At 43.2% G+C, this 9,583-nt stretch overlaps 1 non-coding gene across 1 annotated transcript; it reads right to left on the bottom strand.

Moving 5' to 3' along the window:
• Positions 1–1,882: 1,882 nt before the first annotated feature.
• On the bottom strand, positions 1,883–1,955 carry trnaf-gaa. Its single transcript has one exon. It is a non-coding gene; the product is annotated as a tRNA-Phe (tRNA).
• Between the last annotated feature and the right edge of the window lie 7,628 nt (positions 1,956–9,583).

Below are 9,583 nucleotides of genomic sequence, written 5' to 3'. Positions count from 1 at the left end.
GCTATCAAAATTGGTCGCCTAGAGCGTTGGGGGCAGAGGATAAGAGGAGCAGGTTTCTGGGCATGGTAGAATATATTCAGGGCATAATGCGCAGACAGGGGTATGGTGGGGTGCGGGTACAGCGGAGGTAAGCCCAGGCACTGGGTGATGATGAGAGAGGTTGTATCTCTGGACATGCTGGTTGTAATGGGTGAGGTCACCGCATGTGTGGGAGGTGGGACAAAGGAGGTAACAGGGGTATGCAGAGTGGATCTAGGGGCTCCATTGTGAACTAAAACAATGATAACTAACCTGAACAACAGTATACAAGGCATATTGACATTTGAGAGAGACATACAGCGAGGCATACAGTAATCACAGGTGTTGAATTGGGAAAGCTAGCTAAAAATAGTAGGCGAGGCTAATCAGCTAGCATAACAAACAGCAGGTAAAATGGCGTTGACTAGGCAACTGGGCCGACAGATAAAACAAACAAGCAGAATGGAGTACCGTGATTAATGGACAGTCCAGTGTGCGTCAGCTATGTAGCCAAGAGATCAGTGTCCAGGGGGAAGCGGTGGATGGGCAGGGAAGCTGGACTGGCGAGTGTTATCCAGGTTTAAAAAGAAACTAACAATGACTAAATAGCTTGTAGCTAGTTAGCTGGTTAGCGTCTGGAGGTTCTTGAGTGAGTCATAAAATTAAAATTAAAAGTAAGAGCGATTCCGTATTACAGTGGGTGAGGCAGGTTTCCGGAAGGTATAAACAAAATAAAAATAAAAAAGAGATAGAAAGTAAATGGGTTCAGAGAGTGTTTGGGACGCGGTGTTTCAAACGGTTAGCAGGCCTGTGCTATCAAGCTAACAGTTCGTAGGCCCGGGCTAGACAAGCTAGCCATTAGCAGGCTGAATTAGCAAGCAGGGAGATAGCGAGGGCTAGAGAGTTAACCTTTGAGGGACGTCGCGATGGGGTGAGTCTGTTTATTCCTCTTCATGCAGTGACATCGACAGACCGGTCGTGGGCCCGGGTAATTGTAGCCCAGGAGTATGCTACAGGTGCTCTAGTACGCTAGGTGAGCTGGAGACACAGCGTTTCAGAAAGCTCGCGGGCCTTGGCCAGCAGATGGATCTTTGGCGATGTCGCAACGGAAAAGCCTGTTGAAACCACCTCGGACGATTATGTCGGCGGACCAGTCGTGATGGATCGGCGGGGCTCCGTGTCGGCAGTAAAGGGTCCAGGCCAATTGGCAAGAGAGGTAATGTTGGACCTCTTCGGCTAGTCGGGAGATGGGCTTAGCTCAAGGCTAGCTCAAGGCTAACTGGTGCTTGCTTTGGGGCAGAGATGTTAGCAGGGAGTAACCACACGGATTGTAGCGAGCTAGTTGCGATGATCCGGTGTAAAGGTTCAGAGCTTGCGGTAGGAATCCGGAGATGTGGAAGAGAAAAAGCAGTCTGATATGCTCTGGGTTGATGTCGCGCTGGTGTCCTAGTTAGCTTTGAAGACCGCTAGCAGTGGCTAACTGAGTACTAGCTAGTAGCTAGTTAGCTGGCTAGCTTCTGATGGGGGTTCCGGTTCTAAAGTGTAGAAAAAGCAGATCCGTACCACATTTTGGGTGATGCAGGTTGCAGGAGAGTATATTCAGCCAATAGTTGGAAAGTGAGATTAAAATATGTACGAAATATATACAGAAAAAAAATGAGGAAAACTATATTTACACAGGACGGGACAAGACAAAAACACACGTCCGACTGCTACGCCATCTTGGAAGAAGTGATGTCAAAATGTCAGATGAAAAAGCAAGACATTACTTACTTTCAGAGGAGCAGCGTAGCACACACCATTGAGGCCCACAAACAAAGCTGTGGAAAGTTTCCTTGAAGCCAGAGCATAAAGAAAGAAAAAATACCACAACCCGGGATCGAACCAGAGACCTTTAGATCTTCAGTCTAACACTCTCCCAACTGAGCTATTCCGGCAATTCACTCAACCTAATTCTGTGGCACCCTTGACAATTCACATGCATGTGACTCATAATTTTGACACTCAAAATGTGCATAATAGAAAGTATGGGGATAGAACCCATGACCTTGGCGTTATTAGCACCACACTCTAACCAACTGAGCTAACCGGCCATTTGCAATTTTGCTCAATTGTTGAAATGCACCGAGCCTCTGCAAGTGCTGGCACGTCAACAAACAAGTCCACCAACAGCATAGCCTGACAAGACTGGAACCTCTTGGTTGCTTCTTTTGGAAATTCCAAACGGCTGGGGAATTAGCTCAAATGCTTTGTGGGGGAATTAGTGGGGTAGTGGGATCGATGCCCACATTGTCCAAAAGCACATTGTTTTATGGATCCAAGAAAACTCCAGTTCACACTTCATGCGGCCTTGTCTTACGACGACCTACTGTCATGTAAACAATGACAAGAAACTGTCATGTAACAATGACAAGAAAATCTCATGTAACACTGATGTCACAATGTCAGATGAAAAAGGAAGACATTACTTACTTTCAGAGAGCAGCGTATCACACACTCTAACCAACTGAGCTAACCGGCCGCTGGCTACAGAGCACAATTGTTGAGATGCACCGAGCCTCTGCAAGTGCTGGAGCGCAAACTAACAAGTCCACGAACAGCATAGCCTGACAAGACTGGACACTCTTGGTTGCTCCTTGTGGCAATTCCAAACAGCTGGGGAATTTGATCAATTGGTATTGTGTTTGCTTAGCATGCTATAGGTAGTGGGATCGATGCCACTTTAATGTAAGCAACTTTAATGTAACACTGATGTCAAAATGTCAGATGAAAAAGCAAGACATTACTTACATACATTAAGGGAAGATTTTGGCAGTACCTGTATGGTTAGTGAGGAAGTCCATATTGCAAATGTACGGTCCCTTACTAGACGTCCGAAATCGTTTGTAAAATTCGCGGACGGCGTCGGGCCGAGCGGCAGGGCCGGACCTACCAGGAAGTCATCAAATGAACTTTGTCGGACATTCGGTTTCCGTTTTACAAAAATAATACGTTTTTGGTCATTTTTCCGCTGTCCCGGAATATCCCACAAGAGGGCATAAGCAATCATATTGCTATTGGACAAAACATCACGATTCACGACGGGGCCTTATCTCGAAAACGGAAAATATTTTGAAGCCGAAACTCGGTGAGCGTATGTTTGGCATAATGGGCAGTTGGCCCCGAACAAGATGGCGTCTAGGCCTCAACTGTTTTTGAGTTATGGCCATTTATCTGGGATTAAAGGTCCAAAATGAAAATAGAGAAATTATTTTTCCACTTCACGTCAAAGTCAAGGAGCCTCCGATGTCAACAAAAAAAGAACCAGCCATTTATCTATCGTCATTTAAGAGAAATCGTACAACGACACCTTGGTGATGTTCACGGATAGGTGTTTTTTTTCAATGGTTACAGATCCAGTTGCATGGTGTTCTTACGAATCTTTTTAAAGCGTGCTGCGGAGCTCTGCGAGATTTCTGTGATTTTCTATGATTTTATGAAATAACACACACTCACTAAACCCTCCGTAAATAACTCAATTCTTAACGTAAAGACTTAAAACTCAGGATTCTGTAAAGGCATACCCCAATCAGGATATGAGTTTATTTATAGCTTCCTGTGCCAACCGGAAGTGCCTTAAATGGTGTCACAGTGGCAGTTTCCAAGGGTTAAAAAGGTCAGATCTTTTCAAAACTTCATATGTGTGATTAGGCAACCCCCATAAACTGTAAGTCAGTCATTTCTCCCAACAGATGTCAAAGAAAAGCTCTCTCTCTCACACACACACAGAAACACACACACAGCAAGGATGGCGTGACAAAGTGTGGTGCTTAAAGACACACAAAGCCTACAATGGCATTTACATATTCTCTAGGCCGTGCCGAGTTCAACAAGATGCCCCGCTTGACCGTAGCTCGCTCGGTCTAAGCACAGCGACCATTAGAAAAGTAGGCCCAAAATGAAGGCTGGCCCTCAATGTCATTTGCTTTTGGGTGACAGTGAGAGAACCGTTAAGGTGAGAAGCACAAATCGACCTCAGAAACGTACCTGAGGTCCTCCCGATCCGTGCAAGCCTAACCTTGACTGTGTGGCATTAACCCATGCCAGTTAAAAGAAGATGTTTACATCAAACAGTTTGCATTGACTTCTCTCCCCATAGGAATACATTGCCTGCACCTCTAAATTCAACCTGAAGCCTATGTGGGTTATGAATGCCTTATGAAGCTGTCGTCTATGACAGTCCATCAGACCACTATGAGGTCTACCTGTGTCGATTCTAAGCTTCCTGGAGCAACCGGAAGTGGTTGAAAACACCTTATCAGTGTTGATCCATACATCGCCTGCAGTTTGATAGACATAGTGCATTCAACCCTGTGTAGATCAGTTAATTCTTAACTTAAAGACTTAAAACTCAGGATTCTGTAAGTGGCTATGTGAATCAAGACATGTGTTTACTTATAGCTTCCTGTGCCAACCGGAAGTGCCTTTAATTGGGTCACACTGTCTGTTTTGAAGGGTTAAAAAAGTCACATATTTTTAAAACTTCATATGTGTGAATAGATAACCCTCCTGAACTGTAAATCAGTCATTTCTCCCAACAGATGTCAAATAAAAGCTCTCACACACACACACAGCAAGGATGGAGTGAAAAAGTGCGGTGCTTAAAGACACAGAGAGCAGGCAATGACATTACCATAATCCCTAGGCTGTGCCGAGTTCAACGAGATATCCCGCTTGACCGTATCTCGCTCGGTCTAAGTACAGTGACCATGGGAAAAAGTAGGCCCAAAATTAAGCCTAGCCCTAAATGTCATTTGTTTTGGGTGACAGTGAGAGAACTGTTAGGGTGAGAAGCACAATTCGACCTCAGGTACGTTCCTAAGGTCCTCCCGATCCGTGCAAGCCTAACCTTGACCCTGTGTCATTAACCCTTAACAGTTAAAAGAAGGTGTTTACATCAAAGAGTTTGCATTGACTTCTCTCCCCATAGGAATACATTGCCTGCACCTCTAAATTCAACCTGAAGCCTATGTGGGTTATGAATGCCGAATGAACCTGTCTTCTATGACAGTCCATCAGACCACTATGAGGTCTACCTGTGTCGATTCTAGCTTCCTGGAGCAAACGGAAGTGGTTAAATTGACCCAAAAGGTGTTTTGATGTACATAACCTTCAAAGGTGAAAATGACTACATTCAACCCTGTGTAGATCGTAGATCAGTCAATTCTTAACTTAAAGACTTAAAACTCAGGATTCTGTAAGTGGGCATGTGAATCAAGACATGTGTTTACTTATAGCTTCCTGTGCCAACCGGAAGTGCCTTTAATTGGGTCACACTGTCTATTTTGAAGGGTTAAAAAAGTCACATCCTTCCTAAACTTCATATGTGTGACTAGGTAACCCTCATGAACTGTAAATCAGTCATTTCTCCCAACAGATGTCAAAGAAAAGCTCTCACACGCACATACAGCAAGGATTGAGTTAAAAAGTGCGGTGCTCAAAGACACAGAGAGCAGGCAATGGCATAAACATAATCTCTAGGCCGTGCCGAGTTCAACGAGATATCCCGCTTGACCATAGCTCGCTCGGTCTAAGCGCAGCGAACATTAGAAAAGTAGGCCCAAAATGAAGCCTGCCCCACAACGTCATTTGCTTTTGGGTGACAGTGAGAGAACCGTTAGGGTGAGAAGCACAATTCGACCTCAGGTATGTTCCTAAGGTCCTTCCGATCTGTACAAGCCCAACATTGACCCTGTGGCATTAACCCTTAACAGTTAAAAGAAGGTGTTTACTTCAAAGAGTTTGCATTGACTTCTCTCCCCATAGGAATACATTGCCTGCACCCCTAAATTCAACCTAAAGCCTATATGGGTTATGAATGCCGTATGAACCTGTCTTTGGTAACAGTCCATCAGGCCAGTATGAGGTCTACCTGTGTTGATTCTAAGCTTCCTGGACCAACCGGAAGTGGTTAAAATCACCCTAAAAGTGTATATCCATACCCTGCCTGCAGTTTGATAGACATAGTGCATTCAACCCTGTGTAAATCAGTCAATTCTTAATGTAAAGAATTAAAACTCAGGATTCTGTAAAAGCATACCCCAGTGAGGATATGTGTTGACTTATAGCTTCCTGTGCCAACCGGAAGTGCCATAATTGGTGTCTCAGGGGCTGTTTCGAGGGGTTAAAAAAGTCAGATCTTCCCAAAACTTCATATGTGTGATTAGGCAACCCCCATGAAATGTAAATCAGTCATTTTCCCCGTAAAATTTCAAAGGAAAACTAAATCACACACACACACAGCTTGGAAGTAGGGACCCATTGGGGTTTGTAGAGACATACACTGCCTGCATTAATTAACCTTGTTGGAACTTTTAAAGAACCGTCGGATCTAGAGTTCCGAAACTTTAGAATCCTGTTCTAGACCTCCGGTCGATAGTGCGTGGTGAGTTACGTGGCTCTAGACAGTTCTCGGACCGAGAAACAGCTTCATACATTTGCAATGACTTCTATTCATTTTTGCATCACGAAAATGGCGACATTTAGAAATGTCCCAGAGTCGCAAGACTAGGTGCATTGCGACCGTCTCGTCCCATATAGACAGACCCCAACGTTTCTGTCCGATAGCTCATTCAAGGACCCCGTAGCAAGTCATGGAAAAAATTGGATTTTCAGCACCAATTAGGGTTTTGCTCGGACACCAAATGACCGATCGAGCCGAAACGTGGGATTCGGGGTCGCCTCAGCAAGGTCTACACGTAACATAAGAAATGGACCCGCAGCTAGAACGTAACTACGTGTTTTATGGTTTTCTTATGGTTTGAACCGAAGGCGTTGTGAATTTTGGGCCAGCTCTGAAGTATGTGATAGTTGGCTACAAAACGAGTTGGAAAAAGTGGGTTTGGTGTCAATTGGTATCAGTTTGGTGTCAGAATGATATCTAATTGACTGATGGACGGTGACTTGCTGGTGACTCTTGTCCATTTGCAATATGTTTAAACAGTGAGGTACCATCACCAAAAGTGACATTCTGAAATCAACCCTAATGAGCCATTGAGATGAACCAGAATCACTGCCCAGCCATCCCGAGTTCATCCGGCCAGTCAATTTCACATTCCTGCAGGATTTTTATAGCATGACAAATTCGTGATGGTACCTGCCCATTGAACCATATTGCAAATGCACAGTGACTTTGCAAAAGTGAGAAAACATAAACAAATGGACATGATGAAATCAACACAACGAGTGATGGAAAGGTACAACTCTCACTGCTCGGCCATCCTGTGTCCATCAGGCCAGTCAATTTTGCATTTTTGAGCATGTCAAATTTCATATGGTAAATGCCCATTGAATCATATTGCAAATGCACGTGCACTTGCAATATGATTGCATAGTGAAAAACATCACCAAATGGACATGATGAAATCAACACAACGAGTGATGGAATGGAACAACTATCACTGCCCGGCCATCCTGTGTTCCCATAGCGGGCATTAATATCAGAATGACCGGTGAATGCATTTACAACCATATTTTTATTTTTGGGTTACCAGGTGCCTATTTTCAATCACCAGTTGCACAACAATGCGTATCCATCAGAATATTTTAAACAGTCCATAAAGCACTCAGGACGGCCCCCATAGATAGAGGGCCGTAGTAGGGTACTCCCATAGCGGGCATGGACAATAGGAGTCCTGGTAAATGCATTTACAACCATATTTTTATATTTGGGTTACTAGTTGCACGTGCATTTGCAATATGATTCTATAGTGAAAAAACATCACAAAATGGACATGATGAAATCAACACAACGAGTGATGGAAAGGAACAACTATCACTGCCCGGCCATCCCGAGTTCATCAGGCCTGTCAATTTTGCATTTCTGCAGGATTTTCGAGCATGTCAAATTTCTTATGGCATTTGGCCCCCTAAAAAGTGACTTTTGACTTTGACTTTTGACTTCCGATGAAATCATATTGTAAATGGACAAATCATATTCCTTATGCACAAGTTAAAACATTTTTTTTAAATGATAATAAAATACAACTAAAGTATGTTGATACAGTTCTTATATGTGTGTAATTGACACAGAATTTGAAAGAATTTCGAAAAAACGGTCCAGAAAGCACTTTATTAAGGGTGTGTGAAGTTTTTTACAAAATTTTGACATTTTTGACTTTTGACTTTTGACTTCCTATGAAATCATATTGAAAATGGATAAAACATATTACTTATGCGCATGTAAAAAAATAAATATATATATGATAATAAAATTGGACAAAAGTATATTCATACAGTTCTTACACATGTGTAATTGACAAAAAATTGAAAGAATTTCGAAAAACGGTCCAGAAAGCACTTTTTTAAGGGGTGATAGGTTTTTGACAAAAAAATCATTTTTTCAAAATGTTGCTTTTGGACGTTGACTTGGGTTACATTTCCAATATGAAAAACCAAGGTGGAGCGGATTCGCCACCTGTTGGATTTTTAAAGTGTTACAACTGGCAATTGCCATATGGCATTTGCAATACACTTTGCATGAATCAACGCCGAATTGGGTGGTATTGGACAATGTGTATATGGATTGTCCGATGCCAATGACTTCCCATTCATTTTTGTCCAATACAGGGGGGTATTCCCTTACCTACAGTATTCCCCAACTTGTCTTTTGAGAGTATTCACTTGTTAAATTAGCTTTTGCACAACTCCCACTTTGCACAATGTTGACATTCTAAGAATGAAATAGATGCGCAAAGCCATCTGTTTTTGTTAACTGAAGCACATGGGTTCAATCCCTGTTCGACGTTTATGGTAGATAGCTGATATTATGGAAATGTACTTTCATCACAACAGTGTAAAGAAAAGGTCAATTGTCTTGATATGGCCACTGCGACCTGTATGCTCTAGTCGGCTGGCCCTCGCTACATATTCGTCGCCAGAACCACTGGCTCCAGGTCATCTGTAAGTCTATACTAGGTAAAGCTCCACCTTATCAAGGCAATCACAGGCGGCCTAGTCCTTGCGCAGCAGTCCCTTCCAGCTGCAGTCAGAGCAGGAGATGCCCATCTGTAAATAGCCCACCCAATCTACCTACCTCATCGCCATATTGTTTTTATTTACTTTCTGCACTTCTGCACACCAGTATTTCTACTTGCACATTATCATCTGCTCATCTATCACTCCAGTGTTCATTTGCTAAATTGTGACTACTTCAGTACTATGGCATATTTATTGCCTTTTTTTAAAATCCTTTCTATTTTGTTATTGACTGTGAGCTAGTTTGTTCCATGTGTAACTCGTCGCCAGAACCACTGGCTCCAGGTCATCTGTAAGTCTATACTAGGTAAAGCTCCACCTTATCAAGGCAATCACAGGCGGCCTAGTCCTCTCGCAGCAGTCCCTTCCAGCTGCAGTCAGAGCAGGAGATGTTCACCCCTCCACGTCCAGACTGCAAATGAATTGCACTGCTTTGCTTTACCTTGGCCAGGTCGCAGTTGTGTATGAGCACTTGTTCTTAACTGGCTTACCTGCTATAATAAAGGAGAAATTTAAGAAAATAAGAAACAATTTCTTCTTTCCCAGAAAG

This window comes from Oncorhynchus gorbuscha, linkage group LG03 (genome assembly GCF_021184085.1).
Source record: "Oncorhynchus gorbuscha isolate QuinsamMale2020 ecotype Even-year linkage group LG03, OgorEven_v1.0, whole genome shotgun sequence".
Lineage (NCBI taxonomy): Eukaryota > Metazoa > Chordata > Actinopteri > Salmoniformes > Salmonidae > Oncorhynchus > Oncorhynchus gorbuscha.
Note: the sequence above shows the minus strand (reverse complement) of the source record. Positions and strands in the feature narration are given on the sequence as shown.